Source organism: Schistocerca piceifrons, chromosome 7, assembly GCF_021461385.2.
Source record: "Schistocerca piceifrons isolate TAMUIC-IGC-003096 chromosome 7, iqSchPice1.1, whole genome shotgun sequence".
Taxonomy (NCBI): domain Eukaryota; kingdom Metazoa; phylum Arthropoda; class Insecta; order Orthoptera; family Acrididae; genus Schistocerca; species Schistocerca piceifrons.
Window position 1 is genome coordinate 110,080,092 of NC_060144.1, and position 26,347 is coordinate 110,106,438.

Sequence of the window (26,347 nt, forward strand, 5' to 3'; positions counted from 1 at the left end):
CAGAATATTCTATGAAGCTAGTGAAAAAACTTATTTCATGATGGCTGCACAATCAATGAGTTTGTTTTACTTTGAATTATAGCAATTGCCAGTTGCTCATCAGATATCTGCGAATGACATGTTGGCCGCAAAATGTCAATCAAGCGTTTACACATAGATTCAAACAATTCAGTTAATAGAATCGCTGTTGTAAGTTATTACACTTGGAAAATATTTTGCCACAAGCCACATACAAATGCGGTCGGAAACACTGACAAAACACTTGCTACCCACAAAACTTAAGCAATGGTGATCTTAATAAACGAAAGCTGCGTTTTTACACAGCCTGAATTTATTTACACTTTGTCCTCGTTCCACAGCGACTTTAAGAGCTTCACGGTACAGTAAAATTTACAAACCGAAACTAACGGAAACCAATCGTGTTGATACGCTGACATTTTCGTACTATGAGACTATGTTGTAGCTAAATGCTCAATAATGGCTTAAAATGTCGAAACCGTGCTGGTGATGCCAAATATGATGGCCATCTGATTATTAGCGTAGACACCTTTGGAATGCAAGACTGACACAATTCTGCGTGACACGGATGCGAAAAATCCTTGGTAGGCTTCTGGACGTATATTGCACCAGATGTCTACGCTCACATCACGCAACAGCCATAAATCAAGTGGGCTCAGATGTGTTCCATCGGTTTCGAATCGGGCTTATTTGGTGGCCAAGATATCAACTTAAGTTCACTATTACGCTCCTCAAATCACTGTAGGACGATTTTGGCCCTGCGGCACAGACACTTATCGATCTGGATGATGCTATCCCCATCGAGGAAGGTGAAACACGAAGAGACACAGATGTTCTGCAGTAATATTCACATAGTTCGGACCTGATAAGGAGCCTTCGATTACTACCATAAGTCTCATGAAAGCCACCAAGGCATGATACGGCCTAAGCAACTTACGTTCATCCCATGGTGCATGTTTCAAACAGCAGTTCACCTGGTTGAAGCTGTATCCGGACACGACCATAGAGCTGGTGTAACAAAGGTTGTGATTCATCCAACCAGACGACATATTTCCATTGATCCAATCTCGATGATCCACGCCCAGTAGAATTGTTGACGACGTCGTTCAAAATGGTTCAAATGGCTCTCAGCACTATGGGACTTAACATTTGTGGTCATCAGTCCTCTAGAACCTAGAAGTACTTAAACCTAACTAACCTAAGGACATCACACACATCCATGCCCGAGGCTGGATTCGAACCTGCGACCGTAGCGGTCACGCGGTTCCAGACTGAAACGCCTAGAACCGCACGGCCACACCGGCCGGCGACGACGTCGTTGGGTCAACGTGTGTACACGTAGGGGTCGTCTGCTGCAAAGATCCATGTAAAACCGCATGTGCTGAATGCAATGTTCCGAAACACCTGTGCTGAACCAGCATTGTACTCTGTCTTCAGATCTGTCAGACTGCCGCCTATTCTGCAATAGGGAGTGGACAAGCCACCGACCTCCGAATTCTGTGGTGAAATGCGGTTTGACCGTCCTTCAGCTACTTTCTGCTGTCTAGTCCAGATATGACGGTGCAACATCAAAGTCAGCATCATCAATCGATTCCGTAGCCATTAGAGACGGTTCGCTGGAATCCGCAAAGACTTATGGGAGCCGCTCCACAAGACCACGCCTCCCTCTCAGAAACAGCAGCACCATTATGCTGAGGTCAATATGGTAGTTGGTTGGTTGATTTGGCAGAGAGGAAGAAAGGGCGAGGTCATCGGTTCCATCGGATTAGGGAAAGATGGGGAAGGAAATCTGCCATGCCCTTTCAAAAAAACCATCCCAGCAGTTGGCCGGATACGGATTTGAACCGTCGTCCTCAATATAGTGTCGAGGGTGCAGGAGCTCTCCCGAGGTCATGACCTCATCTGTAGCAGTTAGCATCATAGTACAGCACCAACGTGATAGTTAAAGCTTGTGATGGACTTGTTCATTTAAATACGGAATATCGTGCTGCAACATTTTTTAACCTGTGCATCAATTGATGCTTTAATGACTAATAACAGATGTGGTGTATCAAGCGATCCTGTAGTAAAGTCTGTCTCAATTTTGAGAGAATCTTTTATTCACCTACATAACAAAGGGAACTAAGATTTCATGTGGTCTAGTGTGACAAGCCTTCTCCCAGAGCAATGAAAGAACCCACAGTTGTGGCCAGACGAAAGAAGTTTCACCTGGTCACAGTACTTTACATTGAGTCTCTCGACAGCAGCACGTGAACAGCCGACCAGCAGCGCACTTTCTTAAGGTCTCGCTCCCAGGCGCCGGTCAGTAATCATCTACTGTCCTCAAAACATCTTAAGTCAGTAGATTTTTCTACTGGCCCCTACAATCATTGCCCATTCGTCTCTGCTTCGTTTAATATTTTCCTACCCACGTTACATGCTCGGACCTCTACCAAGCGGCATTCAGCCTCACCGTGGGTAGTGGCCACAGTGTTCTGGATCATCAGTGGAATATTTCGTAAATACAAAGTGGAAAACGCCTCTTTCAGTTAAAAAATTTGTGCCTGTGGAGCCTGCTACGAATTAGAGCATTTATTCAGAATTTTTTAAAGGTGGATTTGACGATCTAATCACTACATAGAGACTCCTCATCCCCTTTACCACCTCATCTGTCCTGCAGCCTTTCGTCTCTCTGATTTGTTACCAAGCGGACTGAACCGTGGATTTAATTTCAAAATCTTTTCTTAAAGAATTTACTTTATTTACTAGCGATTCATCAAGAACATTAACACATTTAATCACACTATGTGAGGGTGGAAGTAGTTGCCAGTAGGTAACTAATGAAAACAAATACTTTCAGCAAATGGAAATTTTATTCCTAAAAGCCATTTCTTAAAAAAAAAACAGATTTAAACATTATAATCAGAAAGCACCCTTTAAATATCAAGTTACAATTTATTCAGAGGCAAAAATAACAATTTTTTTGACAGTATGGGCTTTCGGGCTGAGAACCTTGCCGCTCCCTTTAAACAAGGCCGTAGTTACGACCGCTCACTACAACCTCTGAAAGACGACACTGGTGCAAATCTGCAACACACCAGATTGCCTTAAACTAAAAATTGTATCAACTCACACAAACACATGTACGAGGGACGGAAATGGTACAAAACACTCACATAAAGAATTACTTGCCATCGAAAGTGCAACTTGTTTTTAAAAGAACTCTTCCGGTGGAAGGGTGGCAACTTTATATGCTAAAATGACCATTTAAATAGAAACCCATGAAATGCAGTCTTACATAAATTGTATAAACATGCTCTGCATTACACATATACCGCCTCTCAAGATGATAGGCAAGATAAAACCACATTTCAGGAATTCGGCCGTTACACCTTAAGCAATAAATTTGTTAACACCGAATCCGACAAACATGACAGGGGCAGCTATTAACGTACGGCGGACCGACAGACAGACAAACAGACACTAACTGCCTAACAAATGCGGACGAGAGACACACGAGCGAGCTGGGGATGAGAGTCTGGACAAGAACACAAGTAGAATTTAACAAGTAAATGAAACAACATATCACGAATCATTTAACCTTTAATAAACTGCGATGTCTGGCGAAGACCTGGCGCAGCACCCCCAAAACGGTCTCTCGAACCGTCCGCTGCCAGCCGCTTCAACGGACGCAGGAAAGCGCGCCGGTCTCCCGTCTCACGGCGTCGCACCTCGCGCCGGCCAGACCGATGTCGTGGGTTGACTCCTGTTGCTCTCGTGTCGGCCGCGAAGCCACTACCCCTCGCTATACGGCGCGGCCCATCTGGACTCACGTGGCGACCTCACATGCGCCGACGCTCAAGACCGACAAGTCATCTTGTGTTCCAGTTCACGACTGACCAACCGATCGATCCAACCGCCAATGACCATTGCCTGAAAAAACTCGAGCAGACTGGCGGCCTAAGACATACTAGCACTCCGGACGACAGACAAACACTGACTGCCCCACATTGACCCGGCTCACCAGCTGACCAGACTCCACCATAGCGAGGTCATAGCGCACGTGAACAGACTACCTTTCCCCTTTCCCACCAGAGGGAAACATCAAAGTTGCGCCTGCCACAGCGGCGCCAACTCCAGAAACGGAGTGCGACTGCTTTACACTACGCGCTGCGGCGCTGCGAAACAGCAGATTTTACCATGGGTCACGGACTAACATTTATATAATTCCAACAACACCTTTGCTCCTTGTGCCTATATTTTAAGGAACCAACAAATACATGAGGTTGCTCTTTGTTTCTACATATACACATAACATGCGCTATCATCGCAAAACGGTATCGCTGCTCATTTGTTAGATTTTCAACCCGTGGAAAAAAAGCTAACACGGCACGCGCTTTCCGCGGGACGCTGCGCGACAAACAATAGCGCAACGCGGCGCCCCCCGGTGAGTAACTGCGGGGTGGGGTTTGGGGTGGCTGCCGACTATCTCAGGGGCGCAACCCCGCGGGCAGTGATTAGTGGGGCACGCTGACGTCACGGCGCGGCCGAGGAAGCGGCAGCAGTTTACGGCCCCAGCGGTAAACAAAAGAGCGCCGGCCGCACGTGAGGTGGCCCGCTATCGGCGCAGTTAGGGCGTCGCGGCCGTGCCGTTATTTACGGCGAGATTGGCTGCGTCGGCCGCTGGTGTCCGCGCCCACCGCACCGCAGCACTGACGGAAGCTCGTAAATCGCACGGGAAACGTTCCGTGGCAGGCTGCACTCCGGACACATGGAGAGGGCGGGTCACCAAAGTCGTCACAACAGCCCTAGTATTTCATAACCGGTTCAAAACATCGGGATGTTGCATTTGGCGTAGGGAAATACGTAGAGACGCATGGATTTTGCTATACACCAGTACTCAAACCCTTTTACCTGCCTGTATCGAGAATATACATCAGGTAAGTGGGGAACTCGTGTAGGGAGTCACTCATATCACGTTCATGGCAGAGATGGAGGATAGAAAGCATAATTTCGTAAACAATGAAACTGACAGCTACCGATCAGCAGTGGTTATGACTTCCCAAAGAGTTTAATGCGACAACTTTATACTGTGTTATACACTACTGGCCATTAAAATTGCTACACCAAGAAGATGACGTGCTACAGACACGAAATTTAACCGACAGGAAGAAGCTGTTGTGATATGCAATGATTAGCTTTTCAGAGCATTCACACAAGGTTGGCGCCAGTGGCGACACCTACAACGTGCTAACATGAGGAAAGTTTCCAACCTATTTCTCATACACAAACAGCAGTTGACCGGCGTTGCCTGTGAAACGTTGTTGTGATTCCTCGTGTAAGGAGGAGAAATGCGTACCACCATGTTTCCGGCTTTGATAAAGGTCGGATTGTAGCCTATCGCGATTGTGGTTTATCGTATCGCGACATTGCTGCTCGTGTTGGTCGAGATCCAATGACTGTTAGCAGAATATGGAATCGTTGGGTACAGGAGGCTGGTACGGAACTCCGTGATGGATCCCAATGGCCTCGTATCACTAGCAGTCGACATGACAGACATCCGCATGGCTGTAACGGATCGTGCAACCACGTCTCGATCCCTGAGTCAACAGATGGGGACGTTTGCAAGACAACAACCATCTACACGAACAGTTTGACGACGTTTGCAGCAGCATGGACTATCAGCTCGGAGACCATGGCTGCGGTTACCCTTGATGCAGCATCACAGACAAGAGCGCCGGCGATGGTGTACTCAACGACGAACCTGGGTGCACGAATGGCAAAACGTTGTTTTTTCGGATGAATCCAGGTTCTGTTTACAGCATGATGATGGCCGCATCCGTGTTTGGCGACATCGCGGTGAACGCACATTGGAAGCGTGTATTCGTCATCGCCATACTGGGTGCCATTGGTTACACCTCTCGGTCATTTCTTGTTAGCATTGACGGCACTTTGCACAGTGGACGTTACATTGCAGATGTGTTACGACTCGTGGTTCTACCCTTCATTCGATTCCTGCGAAACCCTACATTACAGCAAGATAATGCACGACTGCATGTTGCAGGTCCTGTTCGGCCCACACATTCTCCACATCTCTCACCAATTGAAAACGTCTGGTCAATGGTGTCCGAGCAAATGGCCCGTCACAATACGCCAGTCACTACTCTTGATGAACTGTGGTATCGTGTTGAAGCTGCATCGGCAGCTGTACTTGTACACGCCATCCAAGCTCTGTTTGACTCAATGCCCAGGCGTATCAAGGTCGTTATTACGGCCAGAGGTGGTTGTTCTGGGTACTGATTTCTCAGGATCTATGCATTCAAATTGCGTGAAAATGTAATTATATTTCAGTTCTAGTATAATATATTTGTCCATTTAATACCCGTTTATCATCTGCATTGCTTCTTGGTGTAGCAATTTTAATGGCCAGTAGTGTATATATTGGTTATTTAATCTGACAATATTAGAGACATCTATCCCACTTTTACATCTAACTAGGCATTCCACACATTTCACACTATATACACGGTGTCGAAGAATTGTTGTGATTTACTTTAAGGGTTTCTACAGGATGTCTGTAGGAACAAATAGTGGTTAGGACGCCGTGTTCGGGAACGTCATCCAAGAGCTTTGCAGAGCGTCGAAGTTGTAGTCACCGGCGCCTAGCACTAGGCCGCCCTGTGGCAGCAAATGTGACTGTGCTCTGACGTATCTTTGGTGGAACGTCTCACATTGTTGTTTCATATTCAGTGATCGTAACTGATAGCCAACGGAGAAAATGGAGCTAGTTGCTGCGTGGAGAGGCCTTGCCTCCTATGAATGCGAGCTCAGTTGCCTTTGTGGATGAGGATTTCCGCCACCCTCTGTTTTACAATATAAATCTTATAGGCCATATCTAACGTAGAATTAAACTTTTAGAAGTGACACAGTTTGCATTTGTTCATGGTTCAAATGACTCCAAGGTCTATGGGCTTAACATCTGAGGTCATCAGTCCCCTAGACTTAGAACTACTTAAACCTAACTAACCTAAGGACATCACACACATCCATGCCCGAAGCAGGATTCGAACCTGCGACCGTAGCGGTCGCTCGGTTCCAGACTGTAGCGCCTAGAACCGCACGGTCACTCAGGCCGGGGAGAGTGGGTTATTGTGCCTTTAATAACCGAGCAAGAACAATGCAATGTTGTGAGGCAAGGTATATTTCTGAAACAGCGAACAGTCGTACTGCATCGAATACGGCAGCAAGGTGCAAGGCAGATACCATCAGTGACATTTGCAGTAGTGGTTTCACATACGTGACTGGTGATGGTATACATGCACAAGTGTCCCACTACCGATGGCAAGTACTGGTCATTCCTGTAATACAATAATTCTGGGTCTAGCAGCCTAACCAAGATGACAGATGTGCCAGACGAAGATGCGACATGGATCTCCAAGCAGAGGTAACCAGTTCGACGACACAGCAGAGCAACAGCTCTGCTCTAAGTCCCTCTTCAGACATATTTCCACGGGTTACCTCCAGCATCATGCCGAACTTCTGCCCAGGAGGCAGTGTATCACTTACCATGGCTACCAGCTGCCATGCGACACCGCCAGACTGTCGTCTCAGCATGGTGGGCATCCCGCGTCGTTTCGCCTTCGAGGGACAGCAGGGTCCATCGTGCCCACAGAAGCGTAGAGTTTGCACACCGTAGGTGCGGGGTCCACACATCCCGCTAACGTGTCAGGAGTGCGGCCAGTCGGACCAGCAGACTTCAGCGGCCAGCCATCCACCGACCCAGTGTACAAAACATCGTAGATACGTCAGTAAAAGATTGTTTCATTTGCAGCTGCATTTCTCTGCAGTCACCTGGGCTCCCAAGTCATCTCCTATTCACTCCAACCTGCATCAGAGGACGCTATAATGTATACATGTTTATGTACACTACTGGCCACTAAAATTGCTACACCACGAAGATGACGTGATACAGATGGGAAATTTAAGAGACAGTAAGCAGATGCTGAAATATGCAAATTATTTTCTTTTCAGAGCATTCACACAAGGTTGGCGCCGGTGGCGACATCTACAACGTGCTGACACGAGAGAAGTTTCCAACCGATTTCACATACACAAGCAGAAGTTGACCGGCGTTTCCTGGTGAAACGTTGTTGTGATGCCTCGTGTAAGGAGGAGAAATGCGTACCATCACGCTTCCGACTTTGATAAAGGTCGGATTGTAGCCTGTCGCGATTGCGGTTTATCGTATCGCGACATTGCTGCACGCGTTGGTCGGGATCCAATGACTGTTAGCAGAATATGGAATCGTTGGCCTCAGGAGGGTAATACGGAACGCCGTGCTGGATCCCAACGGCCTCGTATCACTAGCAGTAGAGATGATAAGCATCTTATCTGCATGGCTCTACCGGATCGTGCAGCCACGTCTCGATCCCTGAGTCAACAGATGGGGACGTTTGCAAGACAACAACCATCTGCACGAACAGTTCGACGACGTTTGCAGCTGCACGGACTATCAAATCGGAGACCATGGCTACGGTTACCCTTTACGCTGCATCACAGACAGGAGCACCTGCGATGGTGTACTCAACGACGAACCTGGGTGCACGAATGGCAAAACGTCATTTTTTCGGATGAATCCCGGTTCTGTTTACAGCAACATGATGGTCGCATCCGTGTTTGGCGACATCGTGGTGGACGCACATTGGAATTCGTCATCGCCATACTGGCGTATCACCCGGCGTGATTGTATGGGGTGCCACTGGTTACACCTCCCGGTCACCTCTTGTTCGCACTGACGGCACTTTGATCAGTGGACGCTAGATTTCAGATATGTTACGACCCGTGGCTCTACCCTACATTTCAGCAGGATAATGCACGACCGCATGTAGCAGCTCCTGTACGGGTCATTCTGGATACAGAAAACGTTCGAATGATGCTCTGGCGAGCACGTTCTCCAGATCTATCAAGAATTGAAAAAGTGTGATCAATGGTGGCCGAGCAACTGGCTCGTCACAATACGCCAGTGACTACTCTTGATGAACTGTGGTATCGTGTTGAAGCTGCATGGACAGCTGTACCTGTATACGCCATCCAAGCTCTGTTTGACTCAGTGCCCAGGCGTATCAGGGCCGTTATTACGGCCAGAGGTGGTTGTTCTGGGTACTGATTTCTCAGGATCTATGCACCCAAGTTGTGTGAAAATGTAATAACATGTCAGTTCTAGTATAATATATTTGTCCAATGAATAGCGGTTTATCATCTGCATTTCTTCTTGGTGTGGCAATTTTAATGGCTAGTAGTGTAAATGAAATAGAAACAATGTGTAATAAAGTATGTAATATCGCGAAAATGTCTTATAAAATTTAACCTGAAAATAATACTTATAGTTGAAATCAACGTCAGACTAACACCTTAGTCTACTCTGTTATCTTAACATGCACTCAGACCTGCCCGAGATACGAAATGTACGGTCAGAAGGACCAACAATACCTATTTTTATTTTGAAACTCTGTACTCTGTGTGAAAGAAAATAATTTTATGTCACATTTGCTTACTAAAATGTCTAACTTGACAAAGATTTCTAAGATTGCCTACCTTCCCGATCATTCTAAATCACAACGAATAACCAGGCACTTCTCCGAAAATTCTGCAGTCATAGAATGTCGCCAATGGGAGAAAATATTTCCAGGAGAAAAATTATGATCACCACAGGACTGTGTTAACACAAATTTTATGAGATGATTTATTTTTGTTCTTCTCCTCCCCCACTGAGGATGCTGCAAATAGCAGCGAAATTCTGATAGCTAGCTGCAACAGCTTCAAACTAACTCGTTGCCTTCTGTCCATTATCAGCTATAATTCAGCTTACATATGATATTCTCAAAAATTTGCAACAATATCTGCGAAGGAAGCTCGACAAATTTGTCTTTAATTCAGCTACCAAGCAAGTAGAAGTTGCTACGGATATTTTATGTTTTAGGTTAGGTGACTCGTGCTGAAACTGAAAATTCTCTCAGAATTGAATCAATCACAAATTTTAGGGTTTCAAAATGTTCGTTATGAAGACCTACACCTTCAATGCGTGAAGCCCTCCACACGTTGACTTTAGGTTCGCAGCATTTCTCTATAGAGAGATACACGATATGGAACTTGGTGAAACACTTCCTTTCTGTACAGATATTATTTCACTACTGTAACGTGTTCAAAGAGAACAGATTTGGAAAATAATATATTTTATTTCCTGAAAAACATCTTTTCGCTCATGCTAGTCTAACACTTTTTCCCTGTTTTAACTTTAGCCTTGTGTTACCTCTTCTGATTAAAAAATGAATTATTTGAATTTTTTTATTATATCAGTCCGATGTGTGAAGTGCAGCTGTTTACGAATACTCCTCGTTACTTTCCTAGTTCTTTTAAAAGGTTGATGCTCACATTAGGACAAGTATGAGATAGTTCTTTATTACATATCTAATTTTATATTAGAAAAACATCTGCATTGCTAGTAATCTAGAAGCTTTCAAGAACCAAGAAAAATGAATCTCTTTCATGGTAGTTAAATCAAAAATGTTTCACAAATTATCGTAGTATATATTTTGGTGGTTGCCATATCGCTTCCTCCATTCAGTTTACAATTTAACACTAATTTCGTAAACGTTGTGATGTTAAATCTGCATACGCTTTGATGCCACCTGCTGCTACTTTCTATTGCGTCTATTTCCAGTCGTTGGGGCACAGTCCCGTTTCATGCATGGCCTCCTCTAGATGGTTCAAATGGCTCTGAGCACTATGGGACTTAACATCTATGGTCATCAGTCCCCTAGAACTTAGAACTACTTAAACCTAACTAACCTAAGGACATCACACAACACCCAGCCATCACGAGGCAGAGAAAATCCCTGACCCCGCCGGGAATCGAACCCGGGAACTCGGGCGTGGAAAGCGAGAACGCTACCGCACGACCACGAGGTGCGGGCGCCTCCTCTAGAGCAGCGTTTTGTTCTGATACTTTGTTTTGCACTGAATGTTCTCTTCAGTAGAATTCAGTTACCGGTACCATTCGGAATAAGTGACAGAATCATGGTTACTCTGAACATTATCGCGTGTATTTCCATATTTCACAAATTTTGTGTCAGTATATTAATCACTGTCGTGTCCAGTTTGACATCTCAGATAGTTGGAGGATGTCACTTGTTCCAGAATACTCTATTTGTTTAAAAGTATCCGGACATCTACGTCTATATGAATACTCTGCAAATCACATTTAATTGCCTCGCAGAGGGGTCATCGAACCACCTTCACAATTCTCTACTATTCCAGTCTCGTATAGCGCTCGGAAAGAACGAATACCTATATCTTTCCGTACGAGCTCTGATTTCCCTTATTTTATCGTGGTGATCGTTTATCCCTATGTAGGTCGGTGTCAACTAAATATTTTCGCATTCGGAGGAGAAAGTTGGTGACTGGAATTTCGTGAGAAGATTCCGTCGCAACGAAATACGCCTTTCTTTTAATGATGTCCAGCCCAAATCCTGTATTATTTCTGTTACACTCTCTCTCATATGTCGCGATAATACAAAACGTTCTTTGGACTTTTTCGATGTACTCTGTCAGTCCTATCTGGTAAGGATCCCACACCGCGCAGCAGTATTCTAAAAGAGGACGGACATCTATTAGTGGACACTGATATCTGGTGCGTACGCCATTCGCCTTTATGACGGCTTGTAGTCTGCTAGGGACACTTTCAATGAAGACTCCGAATATCTGTGGAAGAATTACAGCCCATTGTTCCTCAAGAGCAGAGACCAGAGAAGGTAGTGACTGGGATCTAGAGCAAAGTCGACGTTCTAACTCATCCCAAAGGTGTTCCATTGCGTTTAGGTCAGCACTCTGGGTAGTCCAGCCCATATCACAAAACGTTGCCTCCAAGATGAATTCCCACGCTCCTACAATCAGTCATCGGCTCGAGATTGATCCCTATGTAATGCTGTTCCAGCGAAACGACAAGCGCCGGAACGAAGATCAAGAACGATACAGCAGATAGGGCTATGAGACGATGTCAGTCAATAGCAAGCTAACTCGGACGTCTCTACAAGAAGAGAATAAAAGCAATGCGCCGCCTAGCATCGGCCGCACAGTAAAAGACGCGACTAGAAGAGCCGCAGTGATACACTCCTGGCCATTAAAATTGCTACACCACGAAGATGACGTGCTACAGACGCGAAATTTAACCGACAGGAAGATGATGCTGTGATATACATACGATTAGCTTTACGGAGCATTCACACAAGGTTGGCGCCGGTGGCGACACCTACATCGTGCTGACATCAGCAAAGTTTCCAACCGATCTCTCATACACAAACAGCAGGTGGCCGGCGTTGCCTGGTGAAACGGTGTTGTGATGCCTCGTGTAAGGAGCAGAAATGCGTACTGTATCCTTTCCGGCTTTGATAAAGGTCAGATTGTAGCCTATCGCGATTGCGGTTTATCGTATCGCGACAGTGCTGCTCGCGGTGGTCGAAATCCAATCACTGTTAGTAGAATATGGAATCGGTGGTTACACGAGGGTAATACGGAACGCCGTGCTGGATCCCACGACCTCGTATCACTAGCAGTCGAGATGACAGGCATCTTATCCGCATGGCTGTAACGGATCGTGCTGCCACGTCTCGATCCCGGAGTCGAGAGGTGGGGACGTTTGCAAGACAACAACCATCTGCACGAACAGTTCGACGACGTTTGCAGCAGCATGGACTATCAGCTACGAGACCATAGCTGCGGTTACCCTTGACGCTGCATCACAGATAGGAGCACGCAACGACGAACCTGGGTGCACGAATGGCAAAACGTCATTTTTCCGGACGAATGCGGGTTGTGTTTACAGCATTATGATGGTCGCATCCGTATTTGGCGACGTCGAAGTGAATGCACATTGGAAGCGTGTATTCGTCATCGCCATACTGGCGTATCACACGGCGTGATGGTATGGGGTGCCACTGGTTACACGTCTCGGTCACCTCTTCTTCGGATTGACTGCACTTTGAACAGTGGACGTTACACTTCAGATGTGTTACGACCCGTGGCTCTACCCTTCATTCGATTCCTGCGAAACCCTACATTTTAGCAGGATAATGCACGACCTGTACGGGCCTTTCTAGATACAGAAAATGTTCGACTGCTGCCCTTGCCAGCACATTCTCCAGATCTCGCACCAATTGAAAACGTGTGGTCAATGGTGGCCGAGCAACTGGCTCCTCACAATGCGCCAGTCACTACTTTTGATGAACTGTGGTATCATGTTGAAGCTGCATGGGCAGTTGTACCTGTACACGTCATCCAAGCTCTGTTTGACTCAATGCCCAGGCGTATCAAGGCCGTCATCACGGCCAGAGGTGGTTGTTATGGGTACTGATTTCACAAGATCTATGCACCCAAATTGCGTTTAAATATAATCACATGTCAGTTCTAGTATAATATATTTGTTCAATGACTACCCGCTTATCACCTGCATTTGGTGTAGCAATTTTAATGGCCAGTAGTGTATTAACGATAGCAGTGGCTTATGAACTTGTGTGATTATCTTGCATGGAAATTGTATATATCAAAGGACATTGATTATTTGCTTGTCGCCAGCTGCTGGCGACCCACCATGTAGGAAGCTAAGTATTGTCAATTCAAGCATGTCGCCATCTATTAGCGACTCACCATGTTGGAAGTTAAGTATTCTCAATTCAATTAATGTTATTAACTTGTATTGTTGCTTATGTATCAGAGAAAGCAGCATCCTAGGCACCCTATATTACACGAGTGGGCAGAATTCGATATATGCAGTATACAGTGCCTTAAAATTTGTTCATATCCTTCCAAATTTAGCATTTTCTTCAGAGCAACATAGGATCCGCGCGGTAACCACGAAACAAACTCCCCCAACACTACTTCCTCCGTACTTCACGACTGGCACTACACATTCTCCAGGTATTCGCCAATGCCAAACCGTTCCATCGGATTGCCATGGTATATAACGCGATTGACCACTCCAGATCATTCGTTTTCAGTCTCATTTCCAGTCATCCACTGTCCAATGGCTTTGCACTGACTTCAGAAATAGGTAGATTGTGAGGAACCATTTTACTCCATTCTTTTTAACTCCCTACCCACAGTCATTGTGCTAGTTGTACTACTGGTAGCACTTGCAACTCACGAGTTATTCCAGCTGGTGACTTCAAGCGATGTTTTAAACCACCCTCCATAATGCTCGACGGTCTATGTTCGTGAGGTCTGCTTGGTCTCGGATTAACTGTGGTCGTGCATTAGAGTTTCCACGTGATAATCACATCACCAAAATCGAGTTGTGCAGCTGCAGAAGTGATGGTTCAAATGGCTCTGAGCACTATGCAACTTAACTTCTGAGGTCATCAGTCGCCTAGAACCTGGAACTACTTAAACCTAACTAATCTAAGGACATCACACACATCCATGCCCGAGGCAGGATTCGAAACTGCGACCGTAGCGGTCGTTCGGTTCCAGACTGTAGCGCCTAGAACTGCACGGCCACTCCGGTCGGCGCGCCTTGAATCGCTCATCCACCGCGGCCGGCATTTTCCGGCACAATAAAACCTATTTCTAAACGACATTATTGGTTTCGGTAGTCATCAACCATCATGAAATCACAAAGACAGGTGTCGTGGGTACCACACTGTCATTTGTCACTTTGATTAACAACGACCGATTGCATATGGCACGCGAGCAACGTTCTATCGCCGGAAGAAGTTGGAGGAGTTTTTCAACATGTCAGGTGGCGCCAATTCCCCAGCCTGAACTACTAACGTTAGCCAACTTACCATGCTAACAATGAGAAGTCTGAAATTTGCAGGAAGGAATTCACTACTCCTGTTGCGCATGTGAAAAGGGCAGTTTCCCCTTTCTGTGATCGGTTCCAGACTGTAGCGCCTAGAACCGCACGGCCACTCCGGCCGGCCAGAAGAGATGAAATGTCCCCGGTGGATCTGACGTGCAGATGACATCCGATAACCTACTGTGCTGTTACGTCTTCTCTGCTGTCCGCATCCTATTATTTCGTCACACATATTAGTCAACACTGCATTACATGGATTACTTGGGGCTATCCGAATGCTACTGATCGGTTAGTATAGTGTTATCCAAGTAAAAAGGTCCTGAACATCAGAAGTGTAAACTTTGTGAGTGAGTTACGTACGTCTCTGAGTAATTTTCAGTAACTGTACTCTATTAAAGCCCCTAAGAGTAGTAGAAAAAATTCGACACATATCTGTGCACATGTACTTTGTTGTTTAGAATTGTTTTCTAAATTTATGCGCTGAGAGAATGGTGACGGCCAACGGCGTGGTCATCGCACTGCGGTTGAGCCCTGCAGTGTGTAAATCTAGATAGCCGAAGAGAAAGGGGCCGGAGCTTTGACTTCCGTGAAAGCCGTTTAAAGTAATTGACGCCGGATGGGGTGCAAGTCTGCCCAACAGAGAGCGCGTCAGGGCTAAGTGGCACAGATGAAGACGAATGCTCGGCGCATGACGGCGCTCGCTCGCTCTTCTTCTTTCCTCGACCATCGTGTCTGCACAGCCGCACAGCTGGCCGCCTGCACACAGCTGCAACCGACAGCAGCCCTATACATTCGGAATTCGTCCATTGTCCGAGCCACGCTAGTCGCTCGTACCTCCGTCGCAGGGTTCACAACGGCACCGATTTCACATGAGTGCAACTTGTATGAGCGGCAACTGTGACACAATGTACGAGAGCCTTTCCCATTTATTTTCGTGGCATTTACAACCGTAACAGAAAGCACAATGACGCCGGTATTCTTCTCTCTATCAGGCGGTAGCAAAGCTAAATGATAGGCTGAGGACAGTTGGTATTATTATTAACTCAGCAAAAGCATTAATTTTTGTGCACTTGCAATACTTCTGCATAATTTGGATTATTATGAGATTCGGGAAAAGCCCAACAGTGGTTCCCTTCAAAGTTTTTCCCTCCTGTGTCAACAAACAGCGAAGACTGAGAACATGTAAAGTGGGGAGTGTCACAGGGGTCCGTTTCAGGTCCCTCGTTCTTCTCGATAGTATATATCAATGATATCAATTATCTTTAGCCAAACATGACAGGTATCTCAAAACTTTTTCTGTATGCAGATGTCTACATATGATACAAGTGTCGTAGTGACAGACGTGGAACATAAAATACAATGATGATGATGATGATATTTGGTTTGTGGGTCGCTCAAATGCGCGGTTATCAGCGCCCGTACAAATTCTCAACCTTTGCTCATCCCAATCTCGCCACTTTCATGAATGATGATGAAATGATGAGGACAACACAAACACCCAGTCATCTCGAGGCAGCTGAATATCACTGACCCCGCCGGGAATCGAACCCGGGGCCCCGTGCTCGGGAAGCGAGAACGCGACGGCGAAACCACGAGCTGCGGACCATAAAATACGAGTAAATGACAAAGCTAATAAGGTAGTCGCTAATATCAGCATGATGTGAACAATTTAACGCTAAACCGCAACAGAAAGTAATCCATGCTCTTTTTGACAGAGAGCTCTTCCAGAAATAAAATTTTACAGTTCCAACAGTTGATGAAAGTTGCTATTTTAAATTCTGTCCTGACACAGCAAATTTGTGCTGTCAACGTAGGTAGTGTCGTCTTGTAGCCTTATAAATTTACGGTGGTTCTGTGATCCAAGCCATGCAAAACAAACACACCCTGCTTATCCTCAAAGATGGTAAACATCAGTTTGTCAGAAGATGACAATTTGTGTTGCACTTCTTCTGTGTAGGACGATCCACATGTCACCACTTCATGAACTGTATTTTGGGTCGTAGTGGTAACACATCTCATCTCCTGTTATGATAATGCTAAGAATGTTGCCATCTTCAGCCTCGCATTGGTCCACCACGTACTTAAAAATTGCATTCGATGATTTTTGTGTCTTATGTAAGCATCCCCAGCACCCATCTCGCAAATGCTCTCCGAAAATTAAGGTTGCCGAACAACTTGTCTAAGGCATTACAATCGATATTCAGCTTTGCACACACTTCCATGGTCGAAACCCGCTGAACATCACGGACGAACTGATCGAGTCGCTGTTCATTATGGGGAATGACAAATGAGCACCATGGCGTAAAATGTCGTGTACAGCTCTTCCACCACTGCTGAAATCGCAGTACTCACCCTCTCACATTCCTTACGTCTACGGAATCGTCTCTATACAACTTAAGTAAGCAAAGATTGATTTACGTTGGCGAAGGAATAATCTCTATGCAACTTCGGTTAGCAAAGATTGATTTACGTTGGCGCAGCTGGATTATCAACGACGAATTCAGTGACACCTGTTTTATGCGATTATCGATGCCATAAGCCGATTTAGAACGTTTCCATGCTACAGCGTCTGTCGCAGGGCAGCGAAACCAGGAAAGACTTTTAAGGGAAGATTAAAAAAAAGGATTAAAGAATCATAACCTGGTTCAGGTACTCGAAATTTACACAAAAAGCCAGAGCCTGTAGTTTAGGAATGACCCTCGCACATTCATTGTATGGACTGCTCATACGGGAAGACTACAGAGTGAGATGTACAGAGGGTGACCAAAAATATGAGAACACCAAAAACATAACGCATTACTATGTCTAATACTGTGTAGGAAACATTTTGTACATGGCGGCACGTTCAGAGACCGTGAATAGTTACAACTGAAAGAAAAACAGCCCTCGGTCACTATTTTTAACAAATTAACATGGTTTCAACACTGCTAGGAGTGTCTTCCTCAGAATTTAAATCAAAGAATGGTGTATATTGTATAGCATGGTCACAGAATTATGACTAAAGACGTATGATAGGGTGCAAGACTGGCAGTACTTATCTGCCATTTATAAAATAATAAATATGCCAAAAGGACATTAGTCACAAAGATATTTAATATAAAGGAAACTGTGATGGCGAGCCGCTAAGGGCTGCTCGTTACTTGCGTGGTGCAGGTTGCAGCCCTACCTTTCTTATACAGTATGATCAGTGACATTTGCCGCCTATTGTGGATTCTCACCAACGTCCCTATGAGACTTTACGTCCAAGTCCTGCTGTGACTCAGCAGTTGTCTGTGGTGTCTTCCTAGCACACTTGCGACTTGAACATCAAATTTCTATACGAGCGAGTGAAATGCTCATTATACATTAATTAAACAAATTAGCAGTAGTTTCGTAAGCGTGGACACTCTGCATTGGAACTGAAACACCGTTATAGCGGGACGACATATCAGGTACTGTATCGGACTATCTATTATTGGACGGTCGCACAGTCTGGATTAGATGTACGACAACCGGATTGCTAACTACAAAGGAAGACTGAACTGGACAAAATCGATTTATTTTGATAAAAGGTTACACATGAATCAACGACAGTTACTGTCAGGCAACTACTATCGTGCAAACACCAGTTCTCTGATCATTAACAGCAAATGATGGCTCACTAGAAGCTTAATTGCATCTCATTGTACCGCTAACATATTGGACAATACATTAAATGTAACTGGAAGACTGCCTGGGAAGCGCTACGTCCTTTCGTAATCTGCACAGCTCGTAAATGCAAAGTAATTACAATACTCACGAAATAAGACTGTTAATCAAGTAATCGCAGTTGCGCAGAAAATCCTGCAAATTGCGCATTGCTTAGATAACGGACAGAGCTAATCGTAAAGTGCTAAACTTAAGTACAAGTCAGTGAGCGTGCAGCGCAACGCACAAACGACAGAGATGGCAGCAGAGAAAAAATGCCACCGGCATCAGGAGAGGTCCAGACGTCTTCCCTACGGCAAGTTCCAAAGCAGATTCGGGTCTCAACCCAATCTAAACGTCTTGAAAAACGGAGCGAGATGGCGCAGTGGTTAGCAAACTGTACTCGCATTCGGGAGGGCGACGGTTAAAACCACAGTCCGGGCATCCTATTTAGGTTTTCCGTGATTTCCCCAAACCGCTTCAGGCAAATGGGGGTGGGCTAATCCGATGGTATAACCCTACCACTACTATTGTAATTTAGTATGCTTTTACCTAAATAACAGAAAACCCTGTCTCTGATTTGCCACGTATAGCCCTCAAACAAAATTTAGTTTAAATAAAGTACGCTATGGGAGGATAGTCCGGTTACTGGGAAAAGCTAATCAATAGAGTTGCCCTTTTTATAGGATTAGACCAAGTGTTGTTTCTAATGGATAAGTAAATCAGACTATTCCATTCTTTCTCTAAGATCATACCGAGCGGTTACAAAGAAACGCAGTATGAATAGTATTATATTGAAAATAGGACAACTCAGTTCCAAGTTCATTTAGTGGTTTAAAATACGTACTAACGGTCGCCAGCCTATACAGGCAATGTAACAGGGAAGTATTGGAAAAGCAGAAGTATGAATTTTGTCTACTTTCTTGCTACTCTCTAAGTTGCTTCTTTAAATAAGTATTACTCCACGTAAACAATGTTGGTGCAGACACTAATTACTTGATTACTACATCCTTATGTATTACGTTTCAAAAGAGAAAAAAAACCAGTAGAAAACTTCAAGGCAGCTAAAAAGAATATGGCTAGGAGGGACCTTTAGAAAAGCACTTTCCATAACCAACAAACTTAAATACTATAACACTTAGATACTAAAAACACACTTTGTATACTGAACATCTCACTTCAAGAAAATCTCTTTCTTATTCGAATATACTTTCAGAAGCTATTACTCTTTGAACTGACTCTGTATAGTCATTTAACAGATTCTAGTAGCTTTGCTTCACCCTGACTGAATTTTACGTAAAAAAACTTTTACAATAACAATTTCCAAAAGTTAAGGAAACTTTTAAAACAACAATAGTTTGACTTTATTTCTCTGTGAAGTACTAAAGCATGGATGTGTTATTACTCTTACTAATATTTCCATTACGCCTTTAGGTGAAACAACTAAGACAACTTTTCTTTAACTATTGTTCAAGATAAAAATATTTATGAACTCTTTAACTTTATGATGAGAAATTACATTTAAATTCACTCTATTCGGTTAACACTCTTCCACTATTTCATTACTACAGGATTTAGTCCCTCACATAAATATCTCATTATGTACACAACAACAGCTTACCATAAATGATACTTCTTTATGCACACATCAAAAACGGTTTTGTATCACCTCGGTTCCGAGAGTTCCGGAACCTGTACAGAAAATTGGAATGGAGATCAGCATAAACATCATCTCCTGCATTGATGCATGCCGGTATTCGTCGTGGCATACTGTCCACAAGTTCATCAAGACACTGTTGGTCCAGATTGTCCCGCTCCTCATCGGCGATTCGGTGTAGATCCCTCAGAGTTGTTGGTGGGTCACGTCGTCCATAAACAGCCCTTTTCAATCTATCCCAGGCATGTTCGAAAGGGTTCATGTTTGGAGAACATGCTGCCACTCTAGTCGAGCGATGTCGTTATCCTGAAGGAAGTAATTCACAAGAAGTGCACAGCGCGAATTGTCGTCCATGAAGACGAATGCCTCGACAATATGCTGCGGATATCGGCGCACTATCGGTCGGAGGATGGCATTCACGTATATTACAGCCGTTACGGCACCTTCCACGACCACCAGCGGCGTACGTCGGCCGCACATAATGCCACTCCAAAACAGCCGGGAACCTCTACCTTACTGCACTCGCTGGGCAGTGTGTCTAAGCCACTCAGCCTGACCAGGTTGCCACCAAACACGTCTCCGACGATTGTCTGGTTGAAGGCATATGCGACTCTCATCGGCGAAGAGAACGTGATGCCACTTCTGAGCTGTCCCTTCGGCATGTCGTTGGGCCCATCTGTACCGCGCTGCGTGGTGTGGTGGTTGCAAAGATGGACCTCGCTATGGACGTCGGGAGTGAAGTTGCGCATCATGCAGTCTATTGCGCACAATTCGAGTCGTAACACGACGTCCTGTGGCTGCACGAAAAGCATTATTCAACATGGTGGCGTTGCCGTCAGGGTTCCTCCGAGCCATAATACGTAGGTAGCGGTCATCCATTTGCAGTAGTAGCTCTTTAGCGGGCTGAGCGAGGCATGTCATCGACAGTTCCTGTCTCTCTGTATCTCCTCTATGTCCGAAAAACATCGCTTTGGTTCACTCCGAGACGCCTGGACACATCCCTTGTTGAGAGGCGTTCCTGGCACCAAGTAACAATGCGGATGCGATCTAACCGCGGTCTTGACCGTCTTGGCATGGTCGAACTACAGACAACACGAGTCGTGTACCTCCTTCCTGGTAGAACTGATCGGCTGTTGGACCCCCACGGTCAAATAGGCGCTGCTCATGAATGGTCGTTTACATCTTTGGGAGGGTTTAGTGACATCTCTGAACAGTGTAAGGGACTGTGTGTTTGATACAATTTCCACAGTCAACGACTATCTTCAGGAGTTCTGGGAACCCTGGTGATGCAAAACGTTTTTTGATTTGCGCGTTAACTTGGCACTTCATAAGTCTGTAAAACAGGTTACTAGGATTAACCAAACACCAGGAAGGAACACTATATAGTTGTATGGTTAGGATGAAATTACAGGGTGAACCAGTTTCTTTAAAGTTCAGGAATGATTATTCACTAATAAAACACAGTTTAAATTAATGGTTCACGCTGAACAAAAGTAAAATACCAAAAAAAAAACCTTATCTGGTAGCTGTAGGCTTGTGCGTGTCCAACAGTTGTAGTGGCTACGCTACCTGCAAGTACCTTTCTGTATGGGCTCAATTTCTCTTCTTGGAGTCATTCAATTTTACCTACAGTATCCCAACAATTCGCAGTTATGCCGTAAGCCATTTGCAGTCTTCAACCGAAGCATTTTTGTGCAAATTTGCAGGCAACTATTAAAAACAGTCTTGATCACGATATTCTTATGAAGGTGACCGGTTTCGACCACTGCTGTGGTCATCTTCAGACCATTGAGCAGGAACCTCTTTGTTGGAAAATCACTACTATTTTACCCGTCACCTCGATAAATAAATCGTGATCAAGACTGTTTTTAATAGTAACTGCCACTCCAATAATGTATTCAAAAGTGATTAAGGCTTCTCCTGCTGCAGGAGGGTGTTGCCTCAATCACTGCTGTATACAGACTGTATGACATTTTTCCCGCGCTTGCTCTAGGTAGCGCGGCAGTTCGCCTTTACCACCTTTTCCACTCCCCATAGCCACTTTCGTTTCAAACAAAAGAACACTGGCTTTTACGTAACACGCATTTCTTACATTGTTCCTAAGCATGACCACTTCTTATAATTGTCAAATTTACATTAACACGAACAGTTTATACACATAACTATTTTTAAATACAAAATGTCAACAGAAAATTATTTAACTTAATTAACAATTTACACAGTATTTTACATGTCTCACGTACAATGCAGAGCAATTCAACCTCCAATATAGCATATTTTACATTACATATATAGAAAATATAGTACCAATATACGAAAATTTTAAGGCAATAATTATAACAAATTTAATGAACCATAAATAGCTTTATACTGGGACCCGTGAACTTGCTTTTTGGTCGCTTCCTCCCAAAACAACCAGACAACTAACTTCTCAAAAAATTCATCGTGTATGGGCGGACCTCCAGCCGTTGCCACAGTGACCAGCGAGAATTTTGCTTGCTTCTCCAGAATACAGCGGAACACTGCACAACTTTCCCATTCTTGGCTCACTAAATTCATTTTAATATGCAGAAGGTTGTTATTGACGCCTACCCAAGTTCCACGTATTGGTCGAGCCCTTGTCGCCAGCGCCGGCCGGAGTGGCCGAGCGGTTCTAGGCGCTACAGTCTGGAACCGCGAGACTGCTACGGTCGCAGGTTCGAATCCTGCCTCGGGCATGGATGTGTGTGATGTCCTTAGGTTAGTTAGGATTAAGTAGTTCTAAGTTCTAGGGGACTTATGACCTCTGAAGTTAAGTCCCATAGTGCTCAGAGCCCTTTGAACTATTCCTTGAACCTTGTCGCCAGAGCACGTTATCAGACAGATTCACATGAATGGCTAGCCAGACTCTGGAGTAAGGGCAACGAGTTTTCCCAAGGTGGGCTAGTGTCATTATGTCTTCTGTGATCCGTGTACAGGAAGCTGGATTAGTCAAGCACAGTTTTCCTGTGATGGGTTGTCCGCCGCTTCTTTTTGAGAAAACTGCATTCATAGTCGGAAGTCATGAACAGGGGTTTACTGCAGACGCTTCTGAGAAAAGCCCGGCCCACTAGACCTGCTTCCCTTCAACAGAGCCTTGGTGATCGACTTCCCGTGGTCAAGCCACAACCGCTAGTTTACCACATCACACACTCGCTACACATCGAGTCAAACTGAACCCATTCTCCAGAGCTTTTCAGCCTTGTGCTTTCCTCAGACATAGCCAAAACTTAGCACATAAAATGTCTGAACGTCGCATAGCGACATGTGACTGCCACTATCGAAAAAACCCACAGTCAGTTTAAAGCACAGAGTATGTTATCAAGTGCTGTGATCGAACCAAATGAAGCAAGGCAGCGCGACGCATTGTCCTACCTTCTGTTTAATATAGCCTTGGAAGAAGTTGTAAGAGACATGATCACCAGTATAAGGGGACTATCGTGTACAAATAAGTTCTGGTGCTTGCATATGCAGATGATATTGATGCAATTGCAAGAAACCAAGAGCAATAAAGGAAGCCTTTACAAGTCTTGAGAGGGCTGCTAGAACCTACGTAGAAATTAAGGGATAACTAAATGTGTACCCGTAACTAAGAAAGGTTATCCCAACGGGCCTCCATCTATAGAGGTTGATCCGTGTTAATTTGATGTGTGCAGTTTCACTTACCTTGGATTGGAAGTAAATAGTGGATATTCTGAAACCTAAAAACAAATATTGTCCGCCAACAACTGCTACCACTGCCTCAGAAAACATCTGAAATATACGCTGATATTCAGGACAACTATAGTTACAACTGTGAAGTCTTCATGAAGCCGGTGCTAAAATACGGTGCTGAAACATGAACTATAACGAAATTCGGTGAAAAGCTAATTGGCCTATTAAAAAGAAAGATCTTGAGACAAATCCCAGGGCCACTAGAAGAAAAGAATTTCTTCCTTCAGACACCCAAGTATGACTCCTTTAATGTATGTAACGAATAAGACATATTGAGCTACATTAAGGGACAGGAATGGGCAGGAAATGTATTGAGGGCAGAGTGATTAAGAGGATATTCAACGCCGTGCCTAAACTAACTATGTGAGTTGGAATGCGAAAACTAAAGTAGGTCGAAGATGTCAAAGATGGTCCGCAGCTCGTGGTCATCCGGTAGCGTTCTCGCTTCCCGCCCCCGGTTTCCCGGGTTTGATTCCCGGTGGGGTCACGGATTTTCTCTGCCTCGTGATGACTGGGTGTTGTGTGATGTCCGTAGGTTAGTTAGGTTTAAGTAGTTCTAAGTTCTAGGGGACTGATGACCATAGATGTTAAGTCCCATAGTGCTCAGAGCCATTTTTTTTTTGTCAAAGAGTACACAATCCAAATAGGAATTCAGAATTGCAGGAATGCGGCACTAAATGAAGAAAAAAAGAATAATCTTCTACAGAAGGCCAAGGCTCGCTAATGGCAATGATGATAATGTCGGTGATGGTGAGTGCATCCTTTGTATTAGGAGCTGCGGATTCTGTTGAAAGTACAAATCACTCCCCGTTGCTGAAGTTGCAGTTCACTTACCTGACGACTACCGGATATTATTCCCTTGCAATAGCTGACTTTCGTTTATCACACGTTTGAAGATCAGTCAGACGTGTGATTGCATTTCGATCAGGAGAACCAGGCTTCACAATGTATGCGACCAGATCCTCATATGCTCTGAGTTCCTGCCCTGTCACGTCTTAAACTGAAACACTCTGCAGTACTGGGACGGCACAATTCCTCCAGTGGTTGTGTAAGTATCTGTATTAGCTCGAAATAGACATTGCTTCGATATTTATACATTTATCACTATTGTGCGTATCGAAAACGGCTGTGATTTTTCAGGAAGGATTCCACGGTGATTTATGACCTCGTAATTATGTGGTGATACACAAACAAAGCAATACACAGAAAAGTTAAATGGTGGACTGTGACATACATTATTTCGATTTCGTTGGTACTGTGTCGTACGAACAAGACACAGCCAGGACAAAAGCACCACAGGCTCAAAGATGCGAACTGGTGCCAGTCCCGTAGAGGCTTGCCACTTGCTCGAGTTCCTCCAGGGCCACAGGCGGCGCTGACAAGGGAACCTCCCCATCGCACCCCCCTCAGATTTAGTTACAAGCTGACACAGTGGATAGGCCTTGAAAAACTGAACACAGATCGATCGAGTAAACAGGAAGAAGTTGTGTGGAACTATGAAAAAGTAAGCAAAATATACAAACTGGGTCGTCCATGTGCAATATAGGCAATATTTAGGGCGATGTGAGACGAGGAGAGCCGTGGTCCCGTGGTTAGCGTGAACAGTTGCGAAATTAGAGGTCATTGGTTCAAACCTTCCCTCGACCAAAAATTTTAACTTTTTATTTTCAGTTTATGTGACAAACCCTTATGTTTTCATCACTTTTTATGGAGTGATTATTACATCCACAAGAAAACTTAAATCGGGCAAGGTAGAAGAGTCTCTTTACCCATTCGCCAAGTGTACAAGTTAAGTGGGTCGACAACATATTCCTGTCACATGACGCACATGCCGTCACCAGTGTCGTATAGAATATATCAGATGTGTTTTCCTGTGGAGGAATCGGTTGACCTATGACCTTGCGATCAAATGTTTTCGGTTCCGATTGGAGAGGCACGTCCTTTCGTCTACCAATCGCACGGTTTTGCGATGCGGTCGCAAAACACAGACACTAAACTTATTACAGTAAACAGAGACGTCAATGAACGAACGGACAGATAACTATGCAAAAATAAAGAAAGTAAAAATTTCACTTGTGGGAAGACTTGAACCAAGGACCTTTCCTTCTGCAGCTGCTCACTCTACCACAGGACCACGGCGCTCGTGAGCTCACGTTCTCCTTTATGTTGCCTATGTGGCCAAGACTGATGACCAGTTTGTATATTTTGCTTATTTTTTCACAATTCCACACAACTTCTTCCTGTTTTCTCAATTGATCTGTGTTCAGTTTATCAAGGCCTATCCACTGTGCCAAGTTATAACTAAATCTGAGGCGGGTCCGATGGGGAGGTTCTCTATGCCTCTGCCAATTGCCGGCCGAGTAAAATCCGCCACTGACCGGACGACAACGGACAGAAGCCTACCCGGGAGACAGAAGAGGAGCTCTCGCCCACTTGTTTATGGA